Source organism: Lepisma saccharinum, chromosome 26 (assembly GCF_977018435.1).
Source record: "Lepisma saccharinum chromosome 26, izLepSacc3.1, whole genome shotgun sequence".
NCBI lineage: Eukaryota > Metazoa > Arthropoda > Insecta > Zygentoma > Lepismatidae > Lepisma > Lepisma saccharinum.
In genome coordinates this window covers 21,509,605-21,532,842 of record NC_139254.1, presented here as the reverse complement: position 1 = coordinate 21,532,842, position 23,238 = coordinate 21,509,605, and the positions used below count along the sequence as shown (strand labels likewise).

General features: G+C 39.8%; 1 protein-coding gene across 1 annotated transcript in view; it reads right to left on the bottom strand.

Moving 5' to 3' along the window:
* Window positions 1-22,933, bottom strand: part of LOC145979580 (phospholipid-transporting ATPase ABCA3-like) — a 209,527-nt gene extending 186,594 nt beyond the window's left edge. Inside the window, exon 1 of the mRNA XM_083112551.1 lies at window positions 22,893-22,933. The gene's annotated coding sequence lies outside the window, so the exon portion shown is untranslated. The remainder of the gene's footprint in view (window positions 1-22,892) is intronic.
* Between the last annotated feature and the right edge of the window lie 305 nt (window positions 22,934-23,238).

The window sequence follows — 23,238 nt, the reverse complement described above, 5'->3', positions numbered from 1 at the left end:
ATGGACAAACCCACATACTGAGATGGTTCCAGCACACAATGTTAATGCATGGAAACAGAGGAGTCGAGTGGTAAAAAATGTTCCGATTTCACGTTCTGATTAAAATGATAGCCTTACAGTGGCGACGATTTAAGGGATAGTTGCTCCTCATTTTTTATTTTTTTGCCTCAACATTATGACCTCTTAATGTTAAGCCTTGGCTACCAAGAGAAAGTAAACTTTCCTTGCAACGCCCTCCGCACCCCCCCCCCCCTGCCCCGTTTTGGAACCCAATTGGCACCTCTGGTCTTAAACACACAATTGTGAGGTTCTTACTATACCCCTTTAAAAAATGGTGTTGAGCCCCCCCCGAAAGGAATTCCTGGATACGTGCCTGCACTCAGAAATAGCTTTAAAAAAACAACGCTCTAAAAACATGAACTATTATTTCTAAGTTAAGAGATGATTAAGAAGAAATAAAACTGCGACGTATAAGTTTGCAACAGCAGTTTACTAAACCGACCTCCGTGGCTGAGTGGTTAGCACAGTGCTATGACATTAGGGATCGCGTCTCGGGATCGAATCTCTGCCTGGGCATGGTTGTCCCTTCATCGATTTCATATCATCACTCATCCTCGTCTTCGCGTTTAGCCAAAAGTGGAAGAAATTCGCAGGAAAATAAACCAAATCAATCAATCGACAGTTTACTAAGAGCTTTTGTAACCATAACCTTTCGTAATGTGGACTCCCTTTTTTATCAAAGTTAAAAACCTGAACCTTTATCTAGCATTTGCTTGCAATAAACACTACCATGAAACTGAATACTTTTTCGTGTGTGTGGGTGGCAACATTGGTATTTAGTTGTAACCAGTTTTCAGTTGCCTCCCCTTTGACAAAAACCACACCAGATGGGGAAAGTTAGGAAACCCGTCTTGGAGTTCCCAATGCACAAAGGGCTCAAGAAGCCGTGCGTCTTTCCCAATACGCTGGTCAAGTCGTCTGCTGGTCCCGCGCATGGGTGCGGCCATATTGGCAATAAACAACCGGTTGCTACGGTCGTTGCTAAGGTCGGTAACATGGCGTTGGCTATAGAGCGTTGCTGAGGTTTTGGAAAGATGAGCCGAAAACAATGAAGGAGGGAGGGTTAGCATGTAAGGAGAACCACTTTCGTAGTTTAAGATACACAAGATAAGAAGGCGTCGTCAAAGTAAGGGTGAAAGCAAGCATGAAGGAAAGAATATGATGTTAAGGAAAGCGATACTTATATGTCGCACGTGTTGTGACTAGCACTTCTTCGAAAATTTTGCAATAGCTTTGTGTATGTGCGAAGAGACGTTTATTATCTTTCTTTCAGTGGCGGCAATTAGGGGGGCGAGGGGACAATTCTCAACTTTTTCGCCCACTTTTGCCCCCGCACTATGTTAAATCTTATCTAAAAAGAGAAATATACTGTCTTTGCCTCCCAGTTTTGACACCTTGCCCCCCCCCCCCCACCCCAGGTTTTGGAACCCAATCGCCGCCACTGCTTTCTTTATATTTACGTGAACCAGATGAAATATTTTACATAACCAATGTAGCCTCTATTCCTTTGTTACGAGCCTATTACGAGGACAAAATGGTTGAACACAACATGTGCCCTTTCCTCTGTCCATCATTATCTTGTTATTATTTCAACTTATCACTTTATCATGTTCTTTTATGCAAACATATTAGAATGAAAACAATTTGTTGTAATTAATAATGGGCTGCCAAGCTGAAAACACCTTCAGGTCGATCAGTAGGCTCCAGGCGCCAGGAATGTATCCAGTAGCGTAACTAACATGCTCTGCGCCCCCCCCCCCCCAACCCCGCGCGCAACTTTCAGTTGTGCGCCCATACTCGTCTAAAAATATACAAATATATTTCTTTTCTAAAATATTAATTCACGCCCACATTTATATAAGGTATATAAAAACATGAAAATGCATACATGTAATTTGAATCAATGTAAAAACTGATACGAAAGGTTAAGACAACAGAGAAGCTGTAAAAAATTATATATTATAATTATATATGAAAACAGACTGTTATTACAAAAATTACGATATTGTCAAATGATCATTACCAGTCCTCTGCATTTTTTCATGGAAGCAAATTCTTGTTTGCTAGTTTTCAAGCTCGATCGCTCTCATTCCTGACATTGTGCTTCTCAAGTAATTTTTGATGAATTTTAGCTTGGAAAATCATTTCGTCGAGGAAGATTTTTTTAAAAAATTCTCTTTTCCGTTTGGTAAAAATTGTAAGTAGGGTGAAAATTAGCGTTGCCAGGTGTTCTCTTGCCTGTCGTCTACCCTTCGGCTACGTAAATCATTCAGCTAATGAAGTTTTGTTTTCTAATCTGGTAATCCACTTTCTACTTGTGATTAACATTTTCAGTTTGCAGTTAGGGGCATAAAATATAATATGTTCGGTTGAAAATATATTTTAACGCCGAAAGTGAACTATCGGTCTTTCTTAGTTTATCATTCTTACTGCGTCCCGAAGCTCGTGCGCTTCACCCGCGCACCGCGGGGGTGTTATTTACGCCACTGCATTTATCACATGTTCAATCTTTCGTTCAATAGTCCTTAATGCACACAGCGATATGCATAACTCGAAAAAGGGGTGAATTTCCAAGAAGCGGGAAGATAAGCTTCTAGGGGAGAGATTTCTTTCGTATTATCTCAATTCCTCATAATCTATAATTGGGAGTAAAATATTTTCGGTTAGAAATCGCTTATTTACGAGTTACGATTATTCAGAATTTCTGGAAATTCAAGAACATAATATCAATATATTTTGGAAAGTGCCATTCGTTTAAGATGTAAATGCGAACCTATTTCCTGAAATAACAGACGTGATACACCTTGAGTTTACACTTTTACTTTGGATGCAATAATAATAATAATACGGTGGAGGCACATAGTGGTTCGGATTACAATTTAAACTGTAGGTCCAGTCCCGATTAGCCTTACTGTGCATAAACTGGACTTAAAACACCAAATCAACTAATCAATAATAATAATAAACCATTGTTATCTTCATATGCATTTATTATTGTTGTTGATATTAGTAGTAGCAGTACTCGTCCCTATTCATTAGTTTGCTGTTCCGGCTATTGACTGAAATCACTTTAGACACTCCCAATATTACTACTACTACTATTAAAATATGTCAATGGCCTGACTACCCCTACAAGAATTTCTTTCGACGTCTATGACTATGTATTACACATATGTATTCTTCCGATCGAGAAAATGCATTGTAGTTTTTGAATACCCATTAGTGCAAAGGCACGAAATATGCCTAATGTGCACAATGATTGTAATCATACGCATAGCAATAAGACATATCTGACCACAGACAAAGAGCCATGCGACCCGTCAGCAAGCTGGGTAGCGGAAACGAAGAAATCGTAAGTTGCCGTCACTGCCATGGAGCGTGCCTGCTTTTGTTCTTCCATTGTTTCTTTAACTTGTCACCTGTAAGCAACCTGTATTTTATGTACGTATTCTTCTGAATCTAATCTTTACAATGGTGTAAGATACATATTACCATTTTCGTTGAAAAACCCTGTCACTAAGAACAAAAGGTATCCCTTGCTGTCCGCTTCCAATACTCACTGCATGGGGAAAGTACGGACAACGCGTTGTATATTGCCAGGTATACTGTTGCTATGGCAACAGCGCCGGAAGTGACGTTCACTAGACCAGCGTATATCATCAAGCCTGGTATGACCCTCCTGCCCAACCTCTCTCTCTCTCTCTCTCTCTCTCTCTGCGGAATATTCATGGGTCCTTGCATTCCACCAGCTGAATATGTAAATTTTAAATCGACTTTCGATTTTTTTTAATAATTGTTCATTATAAATATTTAAGAAAGCAAAAAAATCAGGAGATTTCCACATTTTCTTGAAACTTTTCAGTAGATCGTGCTGAAAATCAGGAAATCTCCTGCGAAATCAGTAGACCTGGCAACACTGGATAGAGATTAGGTAAAGCCATCCGAAGATTGCCGATCTTGCACGAACGCGTGACGTCAATGGAGAAGCAGTAAGCTCGGCTGAAGCAGACGACCCCTAGCATTTATATGGGAGATTCAAGGAGCGAAAGTATATTATTACTTTTAGGAGGGGGAAAATAATAATTGTCATCCTCCAAGATGATATTGAGACATCCTTTTAATTATTAGTAACATAATTGAAAACGCGCTACTTTTAAAAGGGGGCAAAGTACATGTGAAAAAATGTATATATAAAATCCATATTCCTGAAACTTTCTGACCGATGCGCTACAGAGAAAGTTACGTGTTCTCCTTTAGAATTTCTTCATTTTACAAATCGTAATATAATTTTAACAAAAACGTGGCATGCCAAAGAAGAATTAAAGAGTTTAAAAAATAATTCATTAATAGACTTAGTTTATTTTACTTCGCTTATCTGTCACATATGACTAATCGCAAAGCTGAGGATGCGTGATGATATGATGAAATTGAAGAAAGGAAAGTAGACCCATGCCCGGGCGGGGATTCGAACCTTGGGGCCCTTGGCATCGTAAAGCGTTGTGCTAATCACTTCGCCACGGAGGTTAGCATTACAAGGACATACACAGAAAATGGCACCTATGTTTTAATATGCGAGAAACATTTGCGAGGAGATTATTGAAGTAACAAATAATTATTACAAGACGTTATGATGAAAATTATTAATATATCTGAAATATCGAGAGTTGACCTTGCAGTCTCTAAATGTGCTTTTAGAATTACGCAAAACCTTTACTCAAAATTGCTAGTGTAAATTTTAAGCTATTAAAATTTAAAACTTATTCCTGTTCGAAATAAGAAACTGCCAAGTCAAATTAATATTTCGTAGAAATACACGTATTTTTCTTTCATGAGGCCAAGAGAGTATTTTGAAGGGACGGTGGCTTGGGAAGGCTATAGCCCCGGATCTCGATCTGCAGTGGGAAAACATTGTCATGAAATAGTCCAGAAGAAGAGGCGAAATGATTTTTTTTTAAATGGCTCAAGAATACAAAGATATAAGTGGACATTTGACAAGCTTAGTCTAAAACTTACAACTGAAATCGTACGTGTGGGGAGGGGGGGGGCTACGTGAGGTAACACAGTGGAATATGATTCACAATACTAAAATTAAAATAAATATGTGGGAACAATAAAAATCAAAATATGTTGTAGCTAGTGACGGCGCAATAGTAAAGATGGAGGGGTAAGTCATATTTTCCCGGGGCAATCATGCTTATTATTCCGTTACCTATGCCGTTACATACGACACAAAAATGCATATTTTGGCTAAAAGAGCATTCATTAATTTATTTATTTTTGTCGTTTTACTGGGGGCAGATAAGATAGAGAGACATAAATTGTCGAACGAGAATAGGGGGGCGTTCTTGCCCCCCCCCCTGTAGTGTGGTCACTGCCTATAGCTATGCTGGAGATGAATGCACCAATTAACTCCCTTACATTGGAAGCCTGGAGAGAACAAAACAGGGGTTCCTTCGTAACACGTTTTCTTGAAAACCATTTTACACATTTGAATTAACTTTGTGATAAATTGATTAGAAAGGATGAATCTTAACGGTGAAAGTTGTAACTTTTCCCCTGCTACTATATTTTAGAAGATATTCGTTGTCAAATATCTCAATATTTGCATAAGGAACCAGCCTTTTCCGTGCCGTGTGTTTCGACGACCAAGTCATGCATCCACGGACAACTGCGCATACGATCTGCGCCGCCGAACGAGCACCCCCTGACATTAGCACATAATAAACAAACAAAACACAATCCTTCCTTCCTTCTTCTTTGATTGGCACACACCGCCTAAAAGCGATTTCTTGCCAGGGGTCCTATTTGGTTTGTGATGAGAAAGTTTGTTTACATTCCAAGTGTCTGTTTGTTTATGTTACAATGTTGTTTTTTCGTGCAAAGCTGTACAGTATCCACATGACATCAGACCGTGGCTCGTAGAGTAGAGTCGAAAGGGACATCGGAAATGGAATACCCACACGTTGTAACTGTTTGTATAGAGTATTGCGATGTTGTTGTCGAATTGGGCATTGTAAAAACAGATGGGTGGTTGATTGAACAGGTTCTCCACACGGACAGGAAGTTGCAGGCACGGTATATGAACTGGGATGTATAACTACGTGACCTGTACGCATTCGCATGGTAAACACTAAAACTGCACGGGGTAGGTTAATGTGTTGAAACCAAGGACGTTTATTGCCGACTTGTGCATGCCATCTATATGTATTGGTATTGAGGAGTTGCTGGGTACACCAATCGTCCCATTGTTGTTCTACTTTGATTTTTACCCGTGGGAGGAGGTCAGTGTACGGCAGGCGCATCGGGGTAACAGTTTCTTTCGTTCTCGCTTGTTTAGCCATTACATCAACGCGATCTTGACATTTATTGAGGTCACTGTGGGCGCGAATATATGTGAAGGTCGCTGACAGACCCTGCCGTTGAAGGTCTAACATGATTCGGAGAATAAGATAGGGAAATACCGTTAATTTATATGCTGCCCGACCTGTTCGTGCTAATGTTTGAAGTACGCTCAATGCGTCCGTAAGAATTAACGAATGATCGATTCGTAACTGCAGGGCGAATTGTAGTGCTTTATAGATAGCATAACATTCCGCCGAGAAAATCGACATATCGGATGGGAGGGAAAATTGTCGAGTGATGTTATGAGATGGTACGTAAAAAGCGCATCCCACACCGTCTGCAGACTTCGATCCGTCAGTATAAATAAAGGTTGATGTGGGCCACAATTCTCTATAATTTTCATGTCTGCCATGATCTTCATATTGTATTTCTACTCGGGGTTCTGTGGGAATATGCAGTTGATATAAAAGCGGGTCCGGATGGGTAAAAGTTTGGTGGTAAGCGTCAGGGTCAATATTATAACATTGTAAGAAAAAAAAAACGTTTAGTGGGGGGAGGGGGAGTCGGGAGGCCAAACCATTGTCGTTGAATCGCAAATGTTTTATTAAATGGATGAGCGTGTCGCGCCCACGATTTGAACAAATATTGCACAGTGAGTTTGATGCGTCTGTGTGACAAAGAGGATTCATTGCTTTCTAAATATACACTAACATTGGGACTGGACGGCATGAGTCCTAGACATGTTCGTAAGGCTCGTCGTTGTAATACGTCTATAGACGTAAGAAGTTTTGGATTGGCTCCACCATATGCTGGGGCTGCATAATCAAACAATGCACGAAAACAATTTTTATAAAATAATAGCATTGTATGGGGGTGTCCTCCCCACTTGGTCGTGGAAATACAGCGAAGTAAATTAACAATTTTTAAACCCTTTTCCTTGAGATATTGTATATGCCTTGTCCAATTCAGCTTCCTATCAAAGTATACACCCAGGTATTTGACATTGTCGACTACTGGAATGTGCTGTATTTCTGTGATATTGTTAGGGTAACTGCTCTTTTGTCTCGAGTTAAAAATTATGATTTTGGATTTCGGAATGGAAATAGTGAGTCCTAAGGTATCTAAGTGATCTGTAAGAATTGGGACTGTTTTCTGTAGAGCGAGTAAGCCTTGTGTGGCGTCAGGGGTGCATTTATAGCAACACAAATCGTCGGCGTATTGTAACAATTTAAAGCCGTGCATATTTAGGTGATGTCTATGGTGGGTATAGATATTAAATAGTAGGGGGCTAAGGGGCGAACCCTGAGGGATTCCCGTGCGAGCTATACGGGGGCCTTCCAACCTATCTTCAAACCAGAATTGTAAATTTCTTTCGTGATATAAATTCCAGCTTATGGTCCCTACGATGGGATGTATGTTTAGTTGTACCATCATTTTATATAAGATCGGGATGTGAACAGCATCATAAGCATGTTCTATGTCAGTGAATAGGCCAAAGCAATAATCATGAGTAATCTGGCTATTTTGGATTTCAACTGTAAGGGTAGCTATGGCATCTTGGCTTCCATGTTGCATGCGGAAACCCATTTGTGTTGGCGAAAATAACTTATTCTTTTCCAACGCCCAATTAATGCGATGTTGAAATGTTCGTTCGAAAAGTTTGGCAATTACTGGTATTAATACTATTGGTCGGTATGACTTTGCCTCCGCGGGAGGTTTGTGAGGTTTTAATATGGGGAGGACTATGTGGTGACGCCACTCGATAGGGATTCGTCCTGTGCGATAGACGGTATTGAATATGTGAGCAAGTATTTGTATACCTTGCTGTGGCAGATGTTTGAGCATGTCATAGGTGAGACCATCATATCCCGGGGAAGTGTTCGGCACAATTTCTAAAATTTGTTGTATTTCGGTAGCATTAACAGCCGGGAAATCGGCAGTGAAATCGACCTGCTGTGCAAAGGATTTTGCCTCTCGTGCGCATACAGAGGGTGGCGTGAGTATGTGCATGAATTCTGCTTCCCACTGTCTATCGAGATTTTTCCGTTTTGGGTGGGCCGGGTTCCTAATAGAATGAAATTTATTCCATATGGAACTAAGGCTATCTGTGCAATCGAGAGAATTACAAAATGAATGCCACGCTTCTCGTTTCGCTTGTAAATATATTTTCTTCGCCTTAGCTTGCAGTCGCCTAAGTTCGATTTTCTTCCCCGGCGAGGGGTTTCGTTCGTATCGTTTTAATTGATTTTTTTTTTTTGACATTTTATTAAAGCACAGTCTCGGGTCCACCAACTGAGGGAAGGAAATTTAATTGGACTACTATATTGGCTTCGATGGGCACTATTGTCTATTGCAACGGTAATCATACGGAGGAAATTTTGATATGTTATTTTTCCGTCATTGTGGGGAGTTGTTTGATCATACATGCTTTTAAATTGTGCTGTAAATGCGTCCCATTTTATGGAAGCTTTGGTCCAACGTTTCACTGGAACCGACTCCCTATTTTCTTTCAACAAGTATGTGGAAAACGGTCTACGGGCTATAAGTAAAATGGGGGAATGATCACTCCCACGGAGATCTTGTTCCTTTACCCAATGAAAACTATGATATAATCGGGGAGAAGTAATTGTGAGGTCAATGCAGGAGGGTCGATTACCATTTAATGGATAATGAGTAGGGCTGCCATCGTTAAAAAGTATAAACCGGTTGTGTGTAATCCATGCATCTAAATTTTTCCCCAAACGGTCCGCGTACGGATGTCCCCAAGAGGGGTGATGACCATTAAAATCGCCGAGGATGAGGTAGGGGCCCGGAACAAGGGTTATGATCTCTTGTAACTCGTGAGAACAGATTCTTTGGGAATTGTTTGAGGAGGGTATATATAAGGAAATGATAACTATATATCGGTTATTAATGTTGACTCTGATAGCCACTAACTCTAGTTGGAAGGTCTGAACGAGGGAAAGGTTATGTGGAATTTGTATTTCTGTATGGGAAAGGGTTTCATGGACATAGATGACAGTACCACGCTGATGCGTAGGGTTGCCGTACAAGTTATAATGGGCGAGTCTATATTTCTCGTGCTTCGTACCTTTAACCTCCTGCAAGCAAAGAATAAGCGGGTGGTATTCAGCAATTAAATCTAATAATTCGAGTTTCCGTGCGGAGAAACTATTCACATTCCATTGTAAGATGGTACCCATTTCCGATGTCACCTTAGGCATTGTCTTCGAGTAACGTCAAAAGTTTGTCTGTCAAAAATTGAATGTGTTGAATGAGTCGAATGCGATGGGCGTTGTCCCGTATGTGTCTAACAGTTTCCCACATCCTGGGAATCATGTCTAAAAGGGCTTGATACACCTCGCTGTGTGCAGTAGGGTGTTCAGTAATGTGCGATTGTGGATTATCATGCCTCTTGATCGGGTGCACATATGTTTGGCGTTGGGAATGCTTAGAATGGGAAGGAGTGTTATTTATCGGGTATGCGTTATTTCCGACGGGTTGGGATGACGCTTCCTCTGGGTCGGTAAGGGTCGATGAACTAGCAGGGGACTCTAGTGCGACGTCATCGTCTTCCCATCGCGGACGGCGATGTATTTCTTTCCTCGGAGAAGGGCGGATTTTGGATTTCTTAGTGTTTCGTGGTTGAGAAGTAGTCTTAAAGGATGGCACCTTAAAGCGAGAAGAATCAATTGATGTTTGAGAATCCTTATTTGCAGGAAAGTCTCTGTCAGGTTGATTACGTAGCGGGGAAAATATATTGGCATATGTCCTGTTTGAGGAGTGCCATGTGTGATTAGTAAAGAAAGGTTTTGTGCGGGAGGTCTGCAAGTCAGGGAATGCCTCTTTTGTCACTCGGTGTCGATAAACATCATCGCGAGTGGGAGTGGGGAGGAAGATGCCTTGCAGCTTGAGTTTCGCCTCCCGATATGATAAATTATTTTCAGCCATGCTGGTTTGGACAGCTGATTCCAACCGCCAGCTCGCACAGTTACGATCTAAGGCTGAATGTGGTAGCTTGCAATTGATGCAACACAAAGTACTGTCACAGTCCTCTGGGTGGGAGTCCAATCCACACTTGGCACACTTGGGTTTGGATTTACAAACTAAATTGAAATGGCCGTAACGGAAACATTTGGAGCATTGCTGGACTGATCGTATACGCGGTCGAACCTCGAATATTTCACTGTTAATGAGAACTTTCTCCGGCAAAATATTACCGCGAAATGTGATGCAAAAGAGTTTAGTGGGAACTAACTGGAAAGATCCATCCTCTTTCCACAGTTTTTTGTTCATGCGCTTGGCCAAAAGGGCCGGGATAGGACTCTCGAAACCATCGAGTACGTCCTGTTCTGACACGTCATGAGCTATGCCGAATATGAGGCCTTCCCGTTGAATTAACGATAATGGAATTCTCGTTTTGACTCCCATATCATGATGCATTGCACTACGCGTGAGAAACTCATTAGCAGCTTTAGCGGTGGGGAAAGTCACCCGGACGCGATTACGACCGCATTGTTCCACTAATTGTACTCGGACTTCTTTCTTACGGAGATAGTTACCAACACTTCCAGCGGCAAGAAATTTCTCGTTATTGTCTATACCGTCAAATAGGACTATGTATGGACCCGGCATATCCGTACCATACCAATATGTAGGTGGAATCTGGGGGGACACATTAAGTGTATCACTTCGGGAGATTTTATCGGGGTGAGTATCGTCCACTTCGTCACGAGAACGTTTATTGGAACCTTTCTCAGCGTCCATGTCGGAGTGGGAGTCCGGAGTATGATTCCCGGCCATGATATAACGGGGCTATTTCACGGTCCCGTAAATTTAATTCGATACTCAAGCACAAGATCACTTCACAACACTATCACTGGTTCACAAATAATTTCCCGTACAGGAAAAGGATATGGAGACAGTTCGAACAGGTATACGGTGGTAGTTACTCAGGACCGCTTTAACTACAGGTCTTGATCCTATCACTTCCTATCGCGAACTCACAAAACACAATCGAAAACACAACTTTCTCCAGTTTCTGTTGCCAGGTCGTACGGCAAACAGGAGAAAGTTCCACGTTACAAGGCGGAGGATAAAAATGCATGGTGCAATTCACTGCCGCCTAAATCTCCCGCCTGTCGTTATCCAGCACTTTGTAAAGTGGCAGATTGAGTGGCGATGGTGCAACCGGCCCTAAGCGTTTGTTAATGGCCAGGCAGGAAAGAAGACTGATTGTTTGAAACTCGCGTCTGTAACAATGCCAGTCTTAAAAAAAAATAAAAAATAAAAATAAACACATAAAAACTGCTGATAAGTGAGTGAGTGAGTGCAGCTTTCGCGTGGACCGCAACTAGTTTCTGTCTTACTGTATTCTCTGGCTGGTGCATTCAGTTTGTTGCTATTGCGTTTGCGATTTTTTAATTTGATTTTTTATGCAGCAGGCAGCATGAAGCGAACAAAGTTAAGTGGGGCGGCTTATCGTAAACTTGCAAACGAAAAGCGTGAAAGAGAAGCAACCTTACAGAAAAAGCTTGGTACAGTGGACACGTTTTTTAGGCGAAAGGAACAAGTGATTTCCGAAAGCAGTTCAAAAATTGAAGTGGAAGCGACTACATCGAGTGAACTCTGTGAAACGCAAAATGTCGAAAATATTGTGGGTTTAGTGGAGGAAGAAAGTGCACATGAGGTAGTGTCCCCTCAGTTCGTAGGAGTTCCTGATTATGACAGTGAGAGTGCAAATTTCGTTAGTGACGATCCTGCTGAGTGGTGTCTGAATGAGTCTACAATTGACATTCTTCTAAGACGTGGAATTAATCAGAATGCTGAAAACGATTTTTCTAAATCGCAAGGACTCATAGCAGGTAAGACAAGATTGTGGACAATGCATTAAGAATTGTTTTGTGTACTGCGGAAACAAACTGTTCAGCTGAACGTACGTAAAAGATAAAAGACTGAACGAGTTATCTATTCTCCACATCTAAGCAGACATCTTGACTGATGGACACATCAACTTTGAAGAACTTACACACGAGTTTGCAGCAACCAAAGAGAGGCGGAAGCGGCTTCATTTATGACTGGTGAATGGTGAATTTAATTTCTCAATACATTACATAATTTTAGGTATAGCACATACAGAAAATGAATTGTTTGTTATTGATTTTTATCCTTTGTTTTTTTTATTTCAGTATGTTCACTAATTTTTATATTAGGCTGTAAAAATACTGGAAATAAGTTACTACTTTTCTTTTGAGAAGGGCGCACATTAAGTTTGTGCCTAGGGGCGGCGAGGAAGCTTAATCCGCCACTGGCCATAATAAGTGTGCGCGAAACAATACGAACAATATCACAATGTGACAGAGGCGTCTCGTGAACGCATGCGGTGCATGCTGCGCATGCGTCAATTGTGGGAAAAAGGACAGCTTGCTCTGCGACGACATTCATGAGTATTTCTACATTCTAATTTCTTCATATAGGAGAAGTATTTATTTTACACGAGAACTCTGAACTAAGCTTATATTACATTTCTTCGATCTGAAGTGACGCATGCGTCAATTGTGGGAAAATAATTATTACTTTCTTTCACTTCAGATCCAAGAAATGTAATATAAGCTTAGTTGAGCGCTCTCGTGTAAAATAAATACTTCTTCTATATGAAGAAATTAGAATGTAGAATTGCTCATGAATGTCGTCGCAGAGCAAGATGTCCTTTTTTCCTCAATTGACGCATGCGAAGCATTCACGGCATGCGTTCACGAGACGCCTCTGCTGAGGTCACTTCAAAACCTAACAATGAAATACCGTCGAGTTTTTCTGTACAACTAACTTTGAAGGTGAAAAATTTACTACGTCGCACTTACCGAACAATAATAAAGTGGCAACAATTGCCAAAATATTGCAAAAAAGCAGCTAAATTACTAAGTAAACTTTTTAACGTAAAATTGATAGCATTAACTTGAAATCTTCGGTGAACAATAAACACAACGACGTTATAGTTACGTCACAGCGCAAAGAATAATAGTAACTGTATGATAAGTAACGCTGTGTCTAGGCGTCCAAAATTGGGGCAGCAAATTTCATTCTAAGATTTATTTTCAGGTTAATACAGCAAAAGAAAACTGTTCAGCTTTTAAAAAATTCTCGTCTGTTTTCATCTGGGCCTATTTCAGGAATGGGCCTAATGCTGCAACATCAATACCACCCGCCTTAATCAGACATTGATTATTACCAGGGATCATTTCATGCAATTCTTAAGCTGCTTATAAAGAAATTAGGAACACTTGCGCAATATTTCTAACTGTATTTGTATGGTTCTTGTCGTAGGTGTAACTAGGAGTTCATATTGGGGGTTGAAATATCAGTGAGAATGCATTGCATGGGCCGGCCCCGTGGCAGAGTGGTTAGCACATCGCTCTTCGACGCCAGGGGTCCCGGGTTCGAATCCTGGCCTGGGCATGGATGTTTGTAAGTGTCCATTCATCAATTTCATGATATCATCACTCATCCTCATGTTCGCAAATTAGCCAAAAGTGGCACAAGAAGCGAAGTAAAATGAAGCAATTCAATCAATGAAGCATTGCATGGGTGTGCGCGCACTTGCCTATCTAAAGTAGTAGTAATAAATACAGATATAATATGACTCTTAAATAAATTATCACACTGCGAGCAAGAAATTTTTTAGAACTATTTCTTTTCAAACTGATAATGCACATTATTAATTAAACATTTACCTCAGCACATGCCCCCTGCCCCTCCTTTTCTAGCTTCGGTTAGAACATATGTACGTATATATAAATAATTTTAATAGTTCTACGTTGCGAATGAGTTCCAAATTCTGCTGGTGTTTTCAAATCTTTGTTTAAAAAAAGGTTTAAAAAATTAAAATAAAGTAATGAAACTCTCTATATATTTAGAGCATGGCCATGAAGACTAAAATACGAGTGCGAAGTTGGGATGCACGTTTGATAGATACCTGCTATTGCATTTAAACTAAATCGGCCAAGGAATTTCATCTTAAAGTCTTATACCCTTACAAAACTTTGAAAGTACGTTTGGCACTGTTCAGAGTTTATCTTTCAAATACTGAACAAGAAAGAGACTAGGGAATTAGGAGCCATGTGCATCTCTGCCTTAAAAGAAAACGAAATAACATGTTCAAATAAACGCATGGCATGTTAGCTGTAACGGGAAGGCAAGGAATTGTCACTTCTAAATTAAGGTAATGCTTTATTTTCAATTACTTAAAAATTGAATAGCACTTATTTCACTTTCCAACACAGAGAGCACAATGAAACAAGCGAAATTTTTCTCTCCACGTTTTCCAGTAGGCAGTGGCAAGCGCCGTCATTATCCCAATGGTACGCATGGTCAGACATATATTTGGGACTTAATGAAAATTTAATTTCTTGTCATGTTTAATTTCTTATACATCCTTTGCTTCCTCTGAAAAGTTGTAAAAAATTCAATGTCAGGGAACAGACTAGATAAAAAGAGGAACACAATTTTTACTAAATCTATATCTTTGCAAACTGACAACAACTTTAATTTAATAGGGTGCCAGTAATTTTACAGAGCACTGCAACGTTAACACTTTTCTATTTTTATCTGTTTTGCTTGTTTGACAGCCCATTTGTTCTTTGCACCAAGGCAAACCTGGCCCCCCTCCCTTTTACAAGTCTCTATCTAATATATAATTTGTTTTACAAAGGCAATAACTCATAGAGCCAAAAAAAATGGTCACTTACATCCATAGGCGTGCGCAGACCCTCTGATTAGGGGAGCAAAGCTTTGATGAAAGTTCAGTCGGGAAAGAGAAAACTCATTTTTCTCACCCATCTGTAGACCCAAATTTTCGCAAGCTAAAAACAATATTGATTTAATATGGTGCAAAAAATTTCATGGGCCGCCTTGTTATTCTTTTACAATTTTTTCATTTCGACGCCCAGGACCAACTCCCTTAGCTACGGCTCTGAACTTGATAAGACTATAAGAAATCAAATATTGCTTCCCAAAGTGTGCGCTGCGGTGCCTGGAGCATCATGGCTAGCTTAGAAGGACGCCGCGGAATGTTCCAATATTTTCACTGAAATGATATGATTGCTCCAAATATGTGCTTATTTAGTACTTTTTGCACAAAATGTTTCTGAATTTGAAATATATGTTTATTTTTTAACTTAAGGCAAGCAACCTAACCAGACTAACTGAGCGTTGCAAATGTTAGATGGGCCTACATTCTAACTTGGGCACCGCGGAAATGTCTTGAAACACTAAGAGTGCCGTAAAACGAAAAAGTTTGGGAACCCCTGGGCTATACATTATATATATGGTCTAATGCAGCAACATAGAGGCACCATATTGAATAAATAAATTGTCTCTGAAATGTGCTGGGCTCCTTTTTCTCCAAACAATTGTGTCCATGCTTTTAAGAGAAAACTGTTTAAGAGCCTGAAGTGCTTGGTAGTAATAACTTCTCTCTCTCTCTCTCTCTGGTAATTCACATTGCATTACAGAATACAATAAAACTGCGATCGAAGCGAGCAAGAAAATCTTTAGACCCAAATTTTTGCAAACTGAAAACAATATTGATTAAATATAGTGCAAACCATTTCATGGGTCGCCTTCTTATACTTTTACATTTTTTCCTTTTCGGAGCCCAGGACCAACTCCCTTAGCTACGGCTCTGAACTTGAGAAAACTATAAGAAAAGCAAATATTGCGAGCGCAGCGATCAAGAAAATTTTACGAAATGTATTTTTATTTGTACAAAATTTGATATCAAGGGGAACAATTGCCATGTCCCCTGCAGGTGCTCTTCGTCGTCTGGAAGAAATAATGCAAGAAAAACGTGAAAACAAATTTCATCTTGAGTATATTTTTGTCCTGCTACTCTTAGATACTACTAGCCTTGCTTTCTTTTATCTCAATGTTTGCCCCCCTAGAATTTATTTCCATCCAAGACTGGAGAGGGGCAATAATAGTATAATATCGTTTAATAACGGCGATAAGATTCCTCTACACTAAATTTCTAGGTGAAAGTATAATAATTTGGGGCATGGACCTCTGGAAGGGGGGCAAGGATGGCCATACCTCCTCCTTAGAAATCTCATGCCAACCTAAAGCTATATATTTCACACATATAATTTTCTTTCAGTCATAGTAATTTACATTAATGCTATAATTTCAAATTCAAGTAGTATTTTTTGAGGGGGCAACACTATTATCGGGGTAATATGCCCATTGGAAAAATACCTGCGCACGCCTATGCTTACATCAACTATAGACGTGAATGAATCACTTGGGTTCTTCATGAAATACTTGCAGTTTGATATTGAATACTCAGTTAGTAAATTTTATATTGGTACTTTATAAATATTGGGTGGAAGAAATTATACCTACATATAGTGTCACTGCTTTTCTATCACCACTTTCGGTTTCCTTCTGTCTGGTTTCATTTTCTCTACCTTCTTCAGCCAGTTTTGCAGTAAAGTTTCAGACATTGTTACACTAAACAGAACGACAACACACGAACTGAGATGCTACAGTGAGACTGACCTAAGGCCTAAGGCATTTGACTGTTCTCTTCTCTACCACTCCAAAATCATCCATCTCGCCCAAGTTACAGAAAATAGTGTTGCTAACCATAGTAACAGAATTCACTACAAGGAGTCAAACCTATATCTTTGAATTCCTTGCCTTACTTTTATCGTACTTTTTCACATGAAAGAATCGAAAGGAAAATGCAACAAAATGTAAATTTCATTGACTCAGGGGTTGAATTTACAAATGTGTAACGTATTTAAGAAATATTTATTTAGGTATTCAAACGTGAACTGTCAACCAGGGCCGGCGGAAAGGGGGGGGGGGAACTGTGCCACTGCCCAGAGCGGCAAATTTTCAGGGCGGCAAAATTTGAAGATAAGAAAAAAGAGTAAACATATTGAAAACTTGAAAGTTGAAATATTATATTATATTATATAACTTGGAAGTTTAATATTATATAACTTGGAAGTTATAATATTATATTATATAAATTGGAAGTCAATACATGCCAACCAGTGGCGTGCCCAAGGGGGTTGGTGGGGGTTATAACCCGCCCCTTTGGCCCAGTATTCCTAAAAAAAGAACGTCAAAGTTAGGAAAATATGACAAAATGAGGGCTAACTACCAAGAAAAAACATGCATAACCCCCCTTTGAAAATACTGGACAGGCCACTGATGCAAACCCACCGTTTTGAAGGAACATATCAGTAGTCTCACTTGGAAGTCATTGGGTGCCACATGGTGAGAAAGCGGATTCGATGCCTTAACTCCGTTGATATATCATGTGGGAGAGGTCTATGATGCGCTCCTTCAAATAATTGACGACAATAAAACTGTCCGAATGGTCGCACATGAGGTTCAGTGAATTGCAAACAAGTTGCAGGCTAGAGGGGGGAGGGGGGCAACTGCTCCCCTGAGAGCCTGTTTTTCCCCCTGTGAAAAATTAAGAACACATTCCCACCTGGAATTCTCACTAATCTTTACAATTATATCATATGTTACTCTAGCAACATAACAAAGACACTTATTGATTTTGTGATTTATTAGAGTGTATGGGATTCCGTATAATGGCGGAGGAAAATTTCCCGTCCAGATTCAGACTTCGGGAAATGATTTTGCAATTTTCAGTATCTAGAACAGTTGTTACATTTTGAGTAGTCTTGTATTAAAGGTGCCTAATGTGTTTGGATGTTTTTCTTGGATCTGTTGCTATGAACTTTGAACTGCTTAAATTTTTGTTTCCCAAATCTACCTTTTGATAATAGTGATTCATGTGGCAGAAAGAGGGAGTGGATATTTGATTTTTGTTACTTAGCGTTGATTTTCTGCCACTTCTAGCTAATCCCAACAATGAGTGATGACGTGAAATTGATGAAGAGAGACTCATAAACAGTGCTGCAACCACAGAGGGCAGGGGGCATTGCCCCCCCCCCGACTTTGGACAGAAGTCCATTCTAGGGGAAGAAAACATTGAAGTAATAAAACAAGACTAGGAGAATCTAAGAATAGCAGGACAATTGGGTACTCATGATGGAATTAGTTTCTATGTGTTCCATGCATTTTTCTTCCAGACGGCCAAGGGCACTTGCAAGGGACACAGAGTGTAAATTGCCCCCCCGCCTCGATTTCAAATTTTATACAAATAAAAATACATTTCGTAAAATTTTCTTGCTTGCAATCTCTGCTATTCTTATAGTCCAACTTCACAGCCATAGCTATGGGGTGGCGGGAATCGGCCCTTGAAGCCAAACAATCTATATGAAAAAAAAATGTTAAAGAGAATGCCATGGCGCCCCGTAAAATTATTTGCGCCCTATTAAAACAATTTCTTTCTATGAAACTTTATATGAAATATTAATGATGGCACTGTAATCCAAGAAGTCATTGATCAATCAAGGGATTCCTATTTGTTTGTCAGGTGTCAAACACATGTATTTCAACTATAATATAATACAATTCACACAATATTTTGCAAAATGGTTAACGTAACCAGTAGGCAAACATTGTCTGTAGTGATGCAAGAGCCTCCCCTTTGAAGGAAATAGAGTCCGTGGTGAACTAAGGGACCCATGTTTTAATGTTTCAGCAAGTACAAAAAATGTATTACAATTTTTTCCACAAGTCATCAAAGTGTAGATAATATGTAACAATTATTATTTAATTAATTCGATTTTTCTTGCATAACACAACACAATGGTGTTGTTGGATTCTCGTTAGATTCCTTTGTGCGTAAAAATCTTGCATACTGGAAACTTGAGGGCAGGCCCGTAGCTAGAACTGATCTCCAGGGGGGGCTCACGGATTATCAGGGGGGGCTCACAGGTTATCAGGGGGCTTTGTAAACCAAGTCCATTTTTCAAAAGTTTAACAGTATTAAATGAAGGTAAGTTATGTGTGTCGGGGGTCATTAAGTTAATGTAAGATATGAAACGTAGAAATATCATACAAATACTATAGTTTTTTCTATATCTTCTAAAACATTTCTTGAAGTGTTAATGACTGCTACTGACACCAGCCCTTAGTACCCACACCATACTATTTTTGATGATACAGATATTTATATCATACATGTTAAAATGTATGATATTAACTTCAATCATAGTGCTTATCGTACATTCCACCCTCGGCCGAAGCAATAAAACTCCCATTCGTTCCCAAAACTTGGGAGCTGTTGACATTTGACGCAGATGTGGAAGGAATTTGGATAATGACGTCAAAGTCACAGATTTCTGTCAAACGAAAGGCTGCAACAGGGGCAGGGAAGGTGCAGATATAGAAGGCTCCCTATGAAGGATCTTTCTAAAGTCTAGAGAATCTTCTAACACTTGCCGCTGCTTAGACTTCTGCTCATAAACAGGATGAACGAATGAAGTTGGGAACAAAATAATATAGTCTATTCTGTCTACATTTTCACTCTTCACCTCAAACAAATTAGAATACAAAATAATTTTATCTAATGTCAAGGGGGCTGGCGGCAGTGTCAGGGGGGGCTGGCGACCCTGCCAGGGGGGGCTCAGCCCCCCCTGGCCCCTGCCTGGCTACGGGCCTGCTTGAGGGAATCATTATGAAGCATGATTTATAAAGGGCTCCCTTAATCAGTTTCTGCAGAGAGGCCCAAAGCTGTTGGTACATATTAATCATCTATTAACATTATCGACCTGTAAATATCAAGTAGATACAGTCCCTTTTAGCCTATTTATGTTAAACTTTATATTCTTTGGCAATCTGGAAAGGTCATTATCGAAATATTGCTATTTGATGTTGCTCGAAGTTTTTTTGTTTGTTGCAGTTGCTGTTACTTATCTCTTTTGGGGAGGGGCAAGTGCCTCTGTGTACCCAGCTATCTCTGACAATGCGACACAATATATTAAGAATTTGCCCCTTCTAGGAGTTATCTGATATGACTTTTTACTCCACGTAATGTAATGATCAAATGTCTTCAAAACATTAATCTACAATGTGTTAGATGATTTCTTGCAAACATATCAGCGCTTTGAAAAAGCAGGAGTGATGAATCTCTCCACTCGTGGATGCGTCGGGGGGCGGCGAAATGTGAGTCCCGGTTGATGAGAAAGAATTGGCATCGAATTTAGATATTGATGATCCAAAAATAGGAAACACTGTACAGGGTCGAAATCGAAAGAAGTTGATTTTTATTACCAGGTCCTAGACGATTATTTTAGCTCTAAGAGAAAGATTTGAGTTGCTTAAACATCATAGTGAATTTTCAATTTACTTTATGATATTAGTAAGCATAAAGATATGCCATCTGATCTTTTGTTTGAAAAGTGTAGAAAACTTGCGGGAATGTTAACACATGAAGGCTACTGAATTAAAAGATGAACTAAAAGTGTTTTCGGGTGTAATAAAACAATTACACCAAAGGAGACCTTAAGTGATAAAGGGTGATAATTTTGCACCTAATGTGAGTGTAGAACTTCGAATTTATTAATTTGTCGGTAACCATGGCAAGTGGCAAACAAATTTTTTTTTTTTTGGAAATTATGGCTAATAAAAATACTATCTTCGGTTAGTCATGTCTCGCTTGTTTCCATTTTATGCAAAATAGCATTATACGAAAAGTAATATTACATGCAAAGGCAAAGTTCCCTGTGCATGAAGGCACATTTAGGGGGGGGGGGGGGTTGGGTCACACACATTCTCGATCTAGGCCGTTTTGGAGGTGATGTGATCAGCAACACTCTTCGGCCGCTTTTACCTCGCAGGGTTGCCCCAGGTACCCATTAATTTGAGGCTTGGTGAACCTCAGAGCTCATTTATGCGGGGACAACGCAGGAAAGAATTCAGACCTTAGATCCTGGAATATTACATATAATTCTTTTAAAAATCCAATCATATCTCACAGACCTACAACGGTAAACATATGAATTCAAGCCTTCATTTCTTTCCAAATAATTGTCACAGTTAAGATATGTTTAAGAGAGAGAGAGATAAAGAGAGTGTTTTCATAAAATACGTATAATTTATATAGTATATAAAATAATAATAATACGCTATATAATAATAATATAAAATTAACATTTTTTAATGTTTGACTGTATTCGAGCGAGATATCCTTTAGTGCTTAATAGTATTGAAATAGCGTAACAAGTCTAATTATTTATTTTATAGTTTGATTTTCAATCTCCCGTTGCTGCCACCGCATCTGCTGCCACCGCCCAGGGCGGCTAAATGACTAGCGCCGGTTCTGCTGTCAACATTGTGTGCAGTATGTGCTCCCTGGAAGGAGGGTGACTAGTGTTGCCCACAGGACGAGACGGGACAGGCTTTTAAAAATTCGAGACGAGACGAGATTGATCATGTGTCCCGAGACAAACGAATATTTTCGAGACGAGACAGCATTTCCACGAGACGAGACAGGCCAAAGTCTCGTCTCGTGGGCAACACTAAGGGTGACAGATCAGTTTGACATTTTCCAGATGGCAGTGTCTCTTCCCTAGAGCTGACCGAAGCCTTCTTGTCAAGGGAGCTAAGGAAATGGACATGCTGCACCCTCCTTCTTTGACACTTTGGTTGTAGTTGATCGAAAGGTCCATTGGACTACGCTTATTGTAGAGCTACAAATGGTTCCTTTATGTTGAAGTATTGTCATTCTGTTGTTGATATATAAATCCATATTTACACCCCCTACAGGGGGGGGGGTCGTCAAAATTTGGGAGGGTGTTGGGGGCACACGCTCTTGTGTATGTTGCCATTTATCGACCAACCACTCACAGTCTTGGAGTGTTTTTCCCCTGAATTATTTAGAGGCCTTGGAAATTGTAATGAAACGTAAAGATGTCTGCAGTTATTTACGCAACTAGTACGCTAGAATAAAGAGAATAATGTGTAGTGGCGTCGCAATTTTAATCGTGAGGGTTTTGTGGGTGGATTCCTCGTAACTTTTTATGACAGACTAATTTTTGGTGAAATAAAATACAATTTAAATATAATATTTCGGTTTAAAAAGGCAAATAAGTAGTAGTTGTTGTTGTTATCTAGACATCAATGTTTGTCAAAGATTATTTTAAGTCCACTTTATGCTCAAACAGGCTTACAGGGATTGGACCTACAGTTTAATGTGTGAATTGGAACCACCGTGCAATGTGGCTCCACTGGAGTGGTTGTAATTTAGAGTATGAAATAAAACAATACATAAGAGAGAGAGAGAGATTATTTCTTTGGAAAAGAACACAAAAGTAATGCGATAGGCATAGGCGTGCGCAGACCTTCTGATTACGGGGGGGGGGGGGGGGGGGGCAAAACCTGGATGAAAGTTCAGTCGAGAAAGAAAAACTTCATTTTACAATATCTCACTGTTTTAGTATTATTGCATTGATGTGTGTGTCTGTATGTGCGTATCTATATAGGCAGCATAACTGACGAATAAAGAATGTGAGAGTGTTAATAATAATAAATTTGTTATGAAACCAAGAAAATCAATCACTTACTTCAGTGATGGGTGCTATTTTGTCCACCTATTGTAGCTACTAGGCGCCGGTTTCCTTATCACACTGTCAGTTAAAATACCTTTGCCAGCCTAATGTATGTTTGCAGTGTGCACGAATATCACGTGACCAAAGGATTTCCTCGAAATTTGCCTTTTATCTTTCATTGTCCAGACCGCTCTGTTACCACGGTGTTGTATGACGCTGGTTCTTATCTTGGAACTTTCGAAGTTTGGAATACACGTAATGGTGTATCTCGGTTATCGATCAAAGAGTACTCTTAAGATATGAATCAATGTGTAACTTTGTGCACGGCGTAACCAAACATTTCGTAAAAGACGACGGAAAT